At 45.9% G+C, this 12,074-nt stretch overlaps 1 pseudogene; it reads right to left on the bottom strand.

Annotated features, from left to right (window-relative positions):
* Positions 1-1,105: 1,105 nt before the first annotated feature.
* Positions 1,106-12,074, bottom strand: part of LOC112079415 (ankyrin-3-like) — a 26,243-nt pseudogene continuing 15,274 nt past the window's right edge.

The raw sequence follows: 12,074 nt of genomic DNA, 5'->3' as shown, positions 1-12,074 counted from the left end.
CTGTCTCATGCCAGATTTCCTGGTCTGACATGTGGTTCAGAACAGCCCTGTCATAGATCCTGTCTGACATGTGGTTCAGAACATGCCCTGTCATAGATCCTGTCCTTGACATGTGGTTCAGAACAGTCCTGTCATAGATCCTGGCTGACAGGTGGTTCAGAACAGCCCTGTCATAGATCCTGTCTGACATTTGTGGTTCAGAACAGCCTGTCATAGATCCTGTCTGACAGGTTGGTCAGAACAGCCCTGTCATAGATCCTGTCTGACATGTGGTTCATATAGATCCTGTCTGACATGTGGTTCATAACAGCCCTGTCATAGTCCTGTCTGACATGTGGTTCAGAACAGTCCTGTCATAGATCCTGTCTGACAGGTGGTTCAGAACAGCCCTGTCATAGATCCTGTCTGACATGTGGTTCAGAGCAGTCCTGTCATAGATCCTGTCTGACATGTGGTTCAGAACAGCCTGTCATAGATCCTGTCTGACATGTTGGTTCAAATAGATCTGTCTGACATGTGGTTCATAAACAGCCCTGTCAATAGATCCTGTCTGACATGTGGTTCAGAACAGTCCTGTCATAGATCCTGTCTGACATGTGGTTCAGAACAGCCCTGTCATAGATCCTGGCTGACATGTGGTTCAGAACAGCCCCGTCATAGATCCTGTCTGACATGTGGTTCAGAACAGTCCTGTCATAGATCCTGTCTGACATGGTGGTTCAGAACAGTCCTTCATAGATCCTGTCTGACATGTGGTTCAGAACAACCCCTGTCATAGATCCTGTCCTGACATGTGGTTCAGAAACAGTCCTGTCATAGATCCTGTCTGACATGTGGTTCAGAACAGTCCTGTCATAGATTCCTGTCTGACATGTGGTTCAGAACAGTCCCTGTCATAGATCCTGTCTGACATGTGGTTCAGAACAGCCTGTCATAATCCTGTCTGACATGTGGTTCAGAACAGCCCTGTCATAGATCCTGTCTGACAGTGGTTCAGCCTGTAAGATCCTGTCTGACTGTGGTTCATACAGTCCTGTCATAATCCTGTCTAAATGTGTTCAGACAGCCCTGTCATAGACCCTGTCTGACATGTGGTTCAGAACAGTCCTGTCATAGATCCTGTCTGACATGTGGTTCATAACAGTCCTGTCATAGATCCTGTCTGACATGTGGTTCATAACAGTCCTGTCATAGATCCTGTCTGACAGGTGGTTCAGAACAGTCCTGTCATAGATCCTGTCTGACATATGGTTCACAACAGTCCTGTCATAGATCCTGTCTGACATGTGGTTCAGAACAGTCCTGTCATAGATCCTGTCTGACATGTGGTTCATAACAGCCCTGACATGTACAGGAATGATTTTAGACCCCTGAACAAGGGTTAGAAGTGAAGAAGATGCATTTGTTTTTCACCTTGATCCATTGAACGTGGTCTTCACCAGCTAGATATCAGAGTACATTGGTCTTCCTCATAACACATCAACCTTGTGAGTGAGATGAGGACAGAAGAACAGCTGTGTCCATAATAACAGCACAGAGTCATGATGTGTAGAGTTACCTGGACTTTGTGCTGTGACCCCTGAACTCCTCCCTCTCCCTGCTGCTGCTCCTTGCTGCTTGGTCCTGCTGTGCTGTCCTCTCCCAGAGTCCTTCTGCTTCCCTCCTCCTGCCCTCCTTGTGACGCTGACGCCCCCTCCGTCCTCGACCTGGCCATGACCCTTCACCCCGTTGGATGAACCCTGGGCCTCAGGAAGTGACCCGGGCTGGGACAGGAAGTCAGCGTGGTCTCCATTGGATTTCTCTGCTGGTCGGACAGGTGATGTCGTCAGGGAGTCCAGGGAATTCACAGGGCTGGGGGAGGAGGAGGGGAGACAGGGGGAGGAGAGGGGAAGAGAGGAAGAGGGGGAAAAGCTATAGTTTTGGCAGGTCGTTTAGGCAAGAATTGTTTTCCATACATATTATTTCACTTATAATTCACTGTATCACAATTCCATGGGTCAGAAGTTTACATACACTAAGTTGACTGTGCCTTTAAACAGCTTGGAAAATTCCAGAAAATGATGTCATGCTTTTAGAAGCTTCTGATAGGCTAATTGACATCATTTAAGTCAATTGGAGGTGTACCTGTGGATGTATTTCAAGGCCTACCTTCAATTCAGTGCCTCTTTGCTTGACATCATGGGAAAATCAAAAGAAAATCAGCCAAGACCTCAGAAAAATTATTGTAGACCTCCACAAGTCTGGTTCATCCTCGGAGCAATTTCCAAATGCCTGAAGGTACCATGTTTATCTGTACAAACAATAGTACGCAAGTATAAACACCATGGGACCACGCAGCCGTCATACCGCTCAGGAAGGAGACGCGTTCTGTCTCCTAGAGATGAACGTACTTTGGTGCGAAAAGTGCAAATCAATCCCAGAACAACAGCAAAGGACCTTGTGAAGATGCTGGAGGAAACAGGTACAAAAGTATCTATATCCACAGTAAAATGAGTCCTATATCGACATAACCTGAAAGCCGCTCAGCAAGGAAGAAGCCAAAACCGCCATAAAAAAGCCAGACTACAGTTTGCAACTGCACATGGGGAGAAAGATTGTACTTTTGGAGAAATGTCCTATGGTCTGATGAAACAAAAATAGAACTGTTTGGCCATAATGACCATCGTTATGTTTGGAGGAAAAAGTGGGAGGCTTGCAACCCAAAGAACACCATCCCAACCGTGAAGCACGGGGGTGGCAGCATCATGTTGTGGGTGCTTTGCTGCAGGAGAGCCTGGTGCACCTCACAAAATAGATGGCATCATGAGGTTGGAAAATTATGTGGATATATTGAAGCAACGTCTCAGGACATAGGTCAGGAAGTTAAAGCTTGGTTGCAAATGGGTCTTCCAAATGGACAATGACCCCAAGCATACTTCCAAAGTTGTGGCAAAATGGCTTAAGGACAACAAAGTCAAGGTATTGGAGTGGCCATCACGAAGCCCTGACCTCAATCCCATAGAACATTTGTGGGCAGAACTGAAAAGTGTGAGGAGCAAGGAGGCCTACAAACCTGACTCAGTTACACCAGCTCTGTCAGGAGAATGGGCCAAAATTCACCCAACTTATTGAGGGTAGCTTGTGGAACCTACCCGAAACATTTGACCCAAGTTAAACAATTTAAAGGCCATGCTACCAAATACTAATTGAGTGTATGTAAACTTCTGACCCACTGGGAATGTGATGAAAAATTAGAAGTTGAAATAAATCATTCTCTCTACTATTATCTGACATTCACATTCTCAAAATAAAGTGTTGATCCTAACTGACCTAAAACAGGGCATTTTTACTAGGATTAAATGTCAGGAATTGTGAAAAACTGAGTTTAAACGTATTTGGCTAAAGGTGTATGTAAACTTCCGACTTCAACTGTACATTACCGTACAGCCCTGAAGGATGTCTGAACAATGAACTTGAATGTGGATAAATATGGATCACTTCAAATTGATTTGTGTAAATTAAGGCAGATACAAATGAACAGTTCTTCAATACAATGCATTGTAGTTTAAGACAACTTTCAATGCTGTTTGTGATACAATTTTGTCATTTCAAATCAAATGAAATTTTATTCGTCACATGCACCGAATACCGTGAAATGTTGACTTACAAGCCCTTAACCAACAATGCAGTTCAATATTTYTAGGCCACACCACGTTATGTGTCTGGGCGTATTATTTACTGGTTATGCTATATAGCTATATGCTATATTTATTTGTTATATTTAATTGAACCTTTTTTAACTAGGCAAGTCAGTTAAGAAACAAATTCTTATTCATAATSACGGGCCAAAAGGCAAAAGCCTCCTGCAGAGAAGGGGGCTGGAATTAAAAATGAAAATGMAGGACAAAACACACATCACGACAAGAGAGACACCACAACACTACATAAAGAAAGACCTAAGACAACAACATAGCATGGCAGCAACACATGACAACACAGCAAGGCAGCAACACCACATGGCAGCAACACAGCATGGTAGGAACACAGCATGGTAGGAACACAGCATGGTAGGAACACAGCATGGTAGGAACACAACATGACAACAACATGGTAGGAACACAACATGGCAGCAGCACAAAACATGGTACCAACATTATTGAGCACAGACAATAGCACAAAGGGCAAGAAGGTAGAGACAACAATACACCAACATACCATCATTACCTAGATGGTAACAGTACCCACATCACGCGTATTGTAGTATATGTAGCTATATAGTTTAGGACTTGCCTTGTAACTGTAGGCACACATTTCTGTAGCCTTATAAAAGCTTGTGTGCCTGGTAGATACAACGTGAATCATTGGTAAATCATGTAGCGACTGACTGAGGAAGATTTGAGGTACAAGAGGTGTCCCAAGGGAGTGAACGCTAAGCTCCACCCCTGACAACATTATTCATGTTTAATATTAATATCAGATCCTACCTGGTGTCCTGGAGGTCGTTGCCCTCAGCACTCAGACTGCGGCCAGGTGTCGGGGGCTCCACCTTCACGCTGGACGTCTCACTATGCCAACCTGCAGGTGATGACATCATATCTTTGTCTGCCTGCTGCACTCGAGACAAGATGGCGTTTATCCTGTCCTCCGTCATCTCCTCGTCCTCCGAGCCTTCCTCCAGCGCCATCTCCTCCAACAGAGACTTTAACTTCTCCTCAGTCATCTCCCCCTCCRCTTTCTCTTCCCCTGGAGAACCAGACACACCACCCTCTCCCCACAYGGCAGGCCTAAAGCCCAGGYCCTCTGATGGGTCTCCTCTMGCTCCAGCCAGCCACTCATCCTCCCTGACCACCCCCTGAGGAAGATCAATCTGATGTATCAGCATCCCAACATCCTGCTCAGCCTCCTCTCTCACCCCTGCCTCCCTGTCATGGGGCTTGTATGAGGCCACTGACTCTCTGCTAACCCCTTGTGTCATCTTCAGTGGAGGTCACTTTAGGGCCCCCTCCTTCCCCGGCGCCCTCCCCGGCGCCCCGGGAGTCTAGAGGTCCAGAGGTGTCTTCCTCTACCACCATTGGGGTGTTGAGCATCGGGGGCGGGGCCTGGGTGCTGTGGTGGTCTGGGTGAGTGACAAGTCACATGGTCTAGTGGGCGTTCTAGAGGGGGAGTCTAGGCCAGCATCCTCGTCAAAGAAGTGGTCGCTGCTTAGCGGGGTGGGGGCTGAGAGATCAAACCTGTGGGGGTCTGAAGCTCCAGCTGGATGCTGCTGGAACCTGGATGAGATAACCACAACACAGTGGAGCTGAGATGGAGGGACACAACAACACGAAGACACTCAGCATGTACAGGAGGAAGGAGGATGGAGGAAGGAGGAAGGAGGATGGAGGAAGAGGAAGGAGGGACACAAACAACACGAAGACACTCAGCATGTACAGGAGGAAGGAGGATGGAGGAAGGAGGAAGGAGGAAAGAGGGACACAACAACACGAAGACACTCAGCATGTACAGGAGGATGGAGGAAGAGGATGGAGGGAAGGAAGAAGTGCTATTCATATAATACTGCCACCTGCAGAAAATCACTGCTTATACTCTTATAAGAGTCAGGCTGTTAGCGTTCAGCCTACAGGTAGCCGTTAGCTAGCAGCTCTTTACATGGCTCACAGCCTAGCAGGTAGCAGTAGCTAGCAGCTCTTTACATGGCTCACAGCCTAGCAGGTAGCAGGTGCCAGCAGTCTTTACATGGCTCACAGCCAGCAGGTAGCAGGTGCTAGCAGTTCTTTACATGGCTCACAGCCTAGCAGGTAGCAGGTGCTACAGTTCTTTACATGGCTCACAGCCTAGCAGGTAGCAGGTAGCTAGCAGCTCTTTACATGGCTCACAGCCTAGCAGGTAGCAGGTAGCTAGCACTCTTTACATGGCTCACAGCCTAGCAGGTAGCAGGTAGCTAGCAGCTCTTTACATGGCTCACAGCCTAGCAGGTAGCAGGTAGCTAGCAGCTCTTTACATGGCTCACAGCCTAGCAGGTAGCAGGTGCTAGCAGTTTTTACATGGCTCACAGCCTAGCAGGTAGCAGGTAGCTAGCAGCTCTTTGCATGGCTCATCTGCAAATGGCCTGTTGGCCTGGATATGACTGATAATGAGTTTAGTCAACAGATGATGTGATGTTAATCACGTGGATATGTAAGTTCAGAAGATGATCAGGACGACATATAGACCTGTACATACCTAATATATAGGGGGCGGGGCCTAAGGAGAGGGGTATGACAACAAGGAGCACAAGGGGACATGGTGAGGAAGAAGGGTAGCAGCAAGAAATTAGGAACTATTCAAAGATACTACTGTAAGGTCCTATGGACAGATGAAAAGACAAACAAAATGTTAGTCAGACAAGACTTGGTTGAAAGTGAATGAAAATTAGTGGATGAAAATTCAATGTGACTGTAACTTCTARGTTTATGTAGCTGCAGTTGAGGAAGAGRGCTACAGCCAGAGCCTAACGGCTAGCGTTGTTAGCTTCACATWAGCCTAGCATTGCTAGTTTAGCGTTGTTAGCTTCACATTAGCTTAGCATTGTTAGCTTAGCGTTGTTAGCCTAGTATTGCTCGGCTAGCATTGTTAGCCTAGCATTAGCCTAGCGTTGTTAGCCTAGTGTTATTAGCAGAACTACTAAGACTGAGGGAGCAGCCACACAAGGCTGTAGCAGAGCTGCCAACAGTCCAGTTAGGTACTGTATGTTAAGTCTGTTAACAGTACAGTATGTTGGCTGGTGGGTGAGAGCACAGCTGAGGGTGTCAGCAGGGAGGGAGGGGCAGGTAGCAGGTTAGCAGGGAGGGGTTAGGTGGTCTGGTTCAGCAGAGTTAGAAGCAAGATAACTGCAGGGTAGGAAGGCTCAGAGAAACCAGAGGTACTAACAGCCTAAGCAGCTCTAACAGCCCTATAACAAGCAGAGGTCCCTTAAAGCCACAGCCATGGTGTCAGAAACGTTAGCAGTACCACAACACACCACTATCTAACAGAACAGGAGAGGGTTAGTACCACAACACACCACAACAGACAGGAACCATTTGCCATATAAATTGATTAACATAATAATGTTTTCATGTACTTGACAATCAAATTGTGAATGAAATATATTTAGGTGATAAATGTGACAAATGTAGTGTGTTAAACATTACTGTATTTTTTCAAATCAGTATACACACACCATAACTATTATAGAACAAAATACCAACCAAAATCTTTAACCCATCTGAATGAAATAAACATTGCTCTCAGACATAAAATACAGTCACACATACAGTAGTAGAGTTGAAATGCCCACTGACAGGGTAACACACGGCAGTGTTTGAAAAGTATCAGTGTTATTGATTTCAGGGGGCATTATAATAAAATCAACATCTGATCTGTCATCATCATGTTCAGATTGTGTCTAGTTCGACTAGTTACCTGATTGGTCTACGTTCGACTAGTTAGCCTGATTGGCTCTACGTTCAACTCGTTTAGCCAGATTGGCTCTATGTTCGACTAGTTTAGCCTGATTGGCTCTACGTTCGACTCATTTAGCCAGATTGGCTCTACGTTCGACTCGTTTAGCCAGATTGGCTCTATGTCGACTAGTAGCCTGATTGGCTCTACGTTCGACTCATTTAGCCAGATGGCTCTATGTTCGACTAGTTTAGCCTGATTGGCTCTACGTTCGACTCATTTAGCCAGATTGGCTCTACGTTCGACTAGTTTAGCCAGATTGGCTCTACTGTCGACTAGTTTAGCCTGATTGGCTCTACGTTCGACTAGTTTAGCCTGATTGGCTCTCATGTTCGACTAGTTTAGCCTGATTGGCTCTATGTTCGACTATGTTAGCCAGATTGGCTCTATGTTCGACTAGTTTAGCCAGATTGGCTCTACGTTCGACTAGTTTAGCCTGATTGGCTCTACGTCGACTAGTTAGACTGGCTGGTTCGTGAGTGGAAGGGAGAGAGTATCTGTGAAGAAGGAGAGGCGAAAAGAGAACAAGTCAGCTAGATGGGGCTAAACTTTACCATCACACTGATCCAGGAAAACTGCTTAGCAGCAGCAAAACATCTTGTGCCTGAAATGTTACCATAGTCAAATATTGGCCCTTCCAGCAATGTCACAATATCCATCCGATTGATCTTTAGTCAGACCTCTGTAAGGGAATCCGCTAAAGTAAGACAGAAACAGACAACTGGTAATACACTACAGACAGCAATACACAACACATTAAAACATTTGAGTGACAGACCTGAGACAGTTCTGTGTAAGTAATGACCTGAGACAGCTTCTGTTAGATAATGACTGAGGACAGTTCTGTGTAGAGTAATGACCTGAGACAGTTCTGTGTAGAGTAATGACTGAGACAGTTCTGTGTAAGACTGAGACAGTTCTGTGTAGAGTAATGACCTGAGACATTCTGTGTAGAGTAGATGACCTGAGACAGTTCTGTGTAATGACTGAGACAGTTCTGTGTAATGACCTGAGACAGTTCTGTGTAGAGTAATGACCTGAGACAGTTCTGTAGTAATGACCTGAGACAGTTCGGTAGAGTAATGACCTGAGACAGTTCGTGTTAGAGTAATGACCTGAGACAGTCTGTGTAGAGTAATGACTGAGACAGTTCTGTGTAGAGTAATGACCTGAACAGTTCTGTGTAGAGTAATGACCTGAGACAGTTCTGTGTAGAGTAATGACCTGAGACAGTTCTGTGTAGATAATGACCTGAGACAGTCTGAGAGTAAGACCTGAACAGTTCTGTAGAGTAATGACCTGAGACAGTTCTGTGGTAATGACCTGAGACAGTTCTGTTGTAGAGTAATGACCTGAGACAGTTCTGTGTAGATAAACCTGAGACAGTTCTTGTAGAGTAATGACTGAGACAGTCTGTGTAGAGTAATGACCTGAGACATTCTTTGTAATGACCGAGACATTCTGTGTAATGCTGAACAGTTCTGTAGATAATGACTGAGACAGTTCTGTGTAATGACCTGAGACAGTTTTCGTGTAAGTAATGACCTGAGACAGTTCTGTTAGAGTAATGACCTGAGACAGTTCTGTGTAGATAATGACCTGAGACAGTTCTGTGTGAGTAATGACCTGAGAACAGTTCTGTGTAGAGTAATGACCTGAGACAGTTCTGTGTAGAGTAATGACCTAGACAGTTCTGGTAGGATGAGACATGTATGACCTGAGACAGTTCTGTGTAGAGTAATGACCTGAGACAGTTCTGTGTAATGACCTGAGACAGTTCTGTAGAGTAATGACCTGAGACAGTTCTGTGTAGAGTAATGACCTGAGACATTCTGTGCTAGAGTAATGACCTGGAGACAGTTCTGAGATTAGAGTAATGACCTGAGACAGTTCTGTGTAGAGTAATGACCTGAGACAGTTCTTTTAGAGTAATGACCTGAGACAGTTCTGTGTGAGTAATGACCTGAGACAGTTCTGGTAATGACCTGAGACAGTTCTGTTAGAGTAATGACCTGAGACATTCTGTGTAGTAGTAATGACCTGAGACAGTTCTGTGTAGAGTAATGACCTAGACATTCTGTGTAATGACCTGAGACAGTTCCTGTGTGAGAGTAATGACCTGAGACTTTCTGTGTAGTATATGACCTGAGACAGTTCTGTGAGAGTAATGACCTGAGACATTCTGTGTAGAGTAATGACCTGAGACAGTTCTGTGTAGAGTAATGACCTGAGACAGTCTGTGTTAGAGTAATGACCTGAGACAGTCTGTGTTAGAGTAAATGACCTGAGAAACAGTTCTGTGTAGATAATGACCTGAGACAGTTCTGGGTAGAAGAATGACCTAGGACAATCGTGTAGAGAATGACCTGAAGACAGTTCTGGGAGAGTAATGACCTGAAGCATCTGTAGTATAATGCCTGAGATTCTGTGTTAGAGTAATGACCTGAGACAGTCTGTGTAGAGTAATGACCTGAGACAGTTCGGTAGATATACCTAGAAGCGTTGAGAAACCTGAGACAGTTCTGTGTAGATAATGACGTTGAGACAGTTCTGTGTAGACCCGTATGTGTTACTGCTAACAGGATTTCATCTGTGGTCAGTAATGACTAGTTACAAGTCTTCAATTCAGGGAGGAAATGGGATACTTACTTGTGGCATTTTTTACCACTCTGCAACCCATTTCTTTAAAAGCCATAAACTCTGAGCGGTCAGAAGAGTGGGGTTATCCACGCGGATTGATTGATCTCATCTACAGAGAAACCATTTCCTGGCAAGCTCTGAAACAGAAAAACATTAAATATGGATTAGAACTCTCCTCTCCTCCTCCTCTCCTCTCCTCTCCTCTCCCTCCTCTCCCTCCTCTCCTCTCTCATCTCCTCTCCTGCTCTTCATTTCCTTGCTTCCTTTCCTTTCCTCCCCTCCCCAGACAGACATGTACATAATGCTGCAGTGCAGCGGGAGGGACTCTCCCCAGACAGACATGTACGTAATGCCGCAGTGGGCGGGCGGGGAGTGCAGGCGGGATGGGAGCTGGGCACACTGCCACTCCCTTTCCCTCCTGATAATAATGTCAGTAACCTCCAGATGGAACAGACACACAGATGAAGTCCTACCCAGCTCAGTCATCAACAGAACAGTATGCGTCACAATCTGAAATCTCATCTAATGATGATTCTAGTCGTCTCCAGTCTGTGTGTAATGGTGTGTGTGGCTGGTACGTTATGTCACTGCAGTAGAAGAGAGACTGCCATTCTACTGCTGTCCTCCAGGGAGCCATGCACTGTGTTCTTACCAGTCCAGCTCAGACCCAGGTGATCTGCCACTATGGCCATCCGCAGGTCAGTCTCTCCACAGGGCTCTGAGGCCTGGTGGGGGTGGGGGGGGGGCAGACAGCACCATGTTATCATCTCATCATGTGTATTTAAGATAACCAGAATAACCTTTTTCTGGCCAGATTCTCCTCATCAATTCAGAGGTCTCTGGATAGTAAGATCATAGTAAACGCTCTCCATGTTGGAGTACTTGGCTGCACCTTTCCAAATAAGAAGCCAGATAGTAACAGGTAGAATTGTGAGGATCCAATGGCAAGACAAAGGCACATTGACAGTTCCAGGAGAAGACTAGTATTTGTTGTTGAGTGGGTGTTAGGTATGTAACCAGCCAGTCTAKCAGGCAATCAAACCATCACAGAAACAAAACCACCCCAATTCCCATGTCACTAGCTCTATAGTGTGGAGCTTGGTGTTCAAGGCCAAACGTGTGTCAGAGTGAAATGAAAGTAGACATGCCAGTAACCTGTGTGTCTGTGTACGCTGGAGGAGACTGGAGCACGCTCACCTGTCTGATACTGCTACTATACTGATACAGACTCAGCTCTACACGGGCCAGAGACTAGTCGTCTGTACCGTGCTCTGGTCACTATCATGCTGCAGCACCTGGCTCCTAAGTCTGGTTGGACAGTTAATACAGCTCCTAAGTCTGGTTGGACAGTTAAGAAAGTCCCTTTGACTCGTTGGACAGGACACAGAAATGACAACGACAGAATGACAGCTACAGTTAAGTCACATCACAGCCAATCACAACGGCTCATGCACTAAAGATCAACAAGTGTAAAGTTTTACAAACTAGGCTTGGTCTCCATGACGGGGGCCATGTTGGACCCTGCAACCTGACTGCATTCCTTCTCCTGTCCTGCAGCCGGCCTACAGCTCCTCCTCTCTTCCTTCCATCTCCTTCTCCTCTTCTCTCTGCCGGCCTGCTCAACCTCTGCTCTCACGTCTCTACAAGACCTGGATGTAGTAGTGGACCAGGATGTAGTAGTGGACCTGGATGTAGTAGTAAATCTGGATGTAGTAGTGGACCTGGATGTAGTATTGGACCTGGATGTAGTAGTGGACCTGGATYMAGTAGTGGACCTGGATGTAGTAGTAAATCTGGATGTAGTATTGGACCTGGATGTAGTAGTGGACCTGGATGTAGTATTGGACCTGGATGTAGTAGTGGACCTGGATGTAGTATTGGACCTGGATGTAGTAGTGGACCTGGATGTAGTAGTGGACCTGGATGTAGTAGTGGACCTGGATGTAGTAGTGGACCTGGATGTAGTAGTGGAC

This window comes from Salvelinus sp. IW2-2015, unplaced genomic scaffold, assembly GCF_002910315.2.
Source record: "Salvelinus sp. IW2-2015 unplaced genomic scaffold, ASM291031v2 Un_scaffold7913, whole genome shotgun sequence".
In the NCBI taxonomy this organism is placed as follows: Eukaryota; Metazoa; Chordata; class Actinopteri; order Salmoniformes; family Salmonidae; genus Salvelinus; species Salvelinus sp. IW2-2015.
Note: the sequence above shows the minus strand (reverse complement) of the source record. Positions and strands in the feature narration are given on the sequence as shown.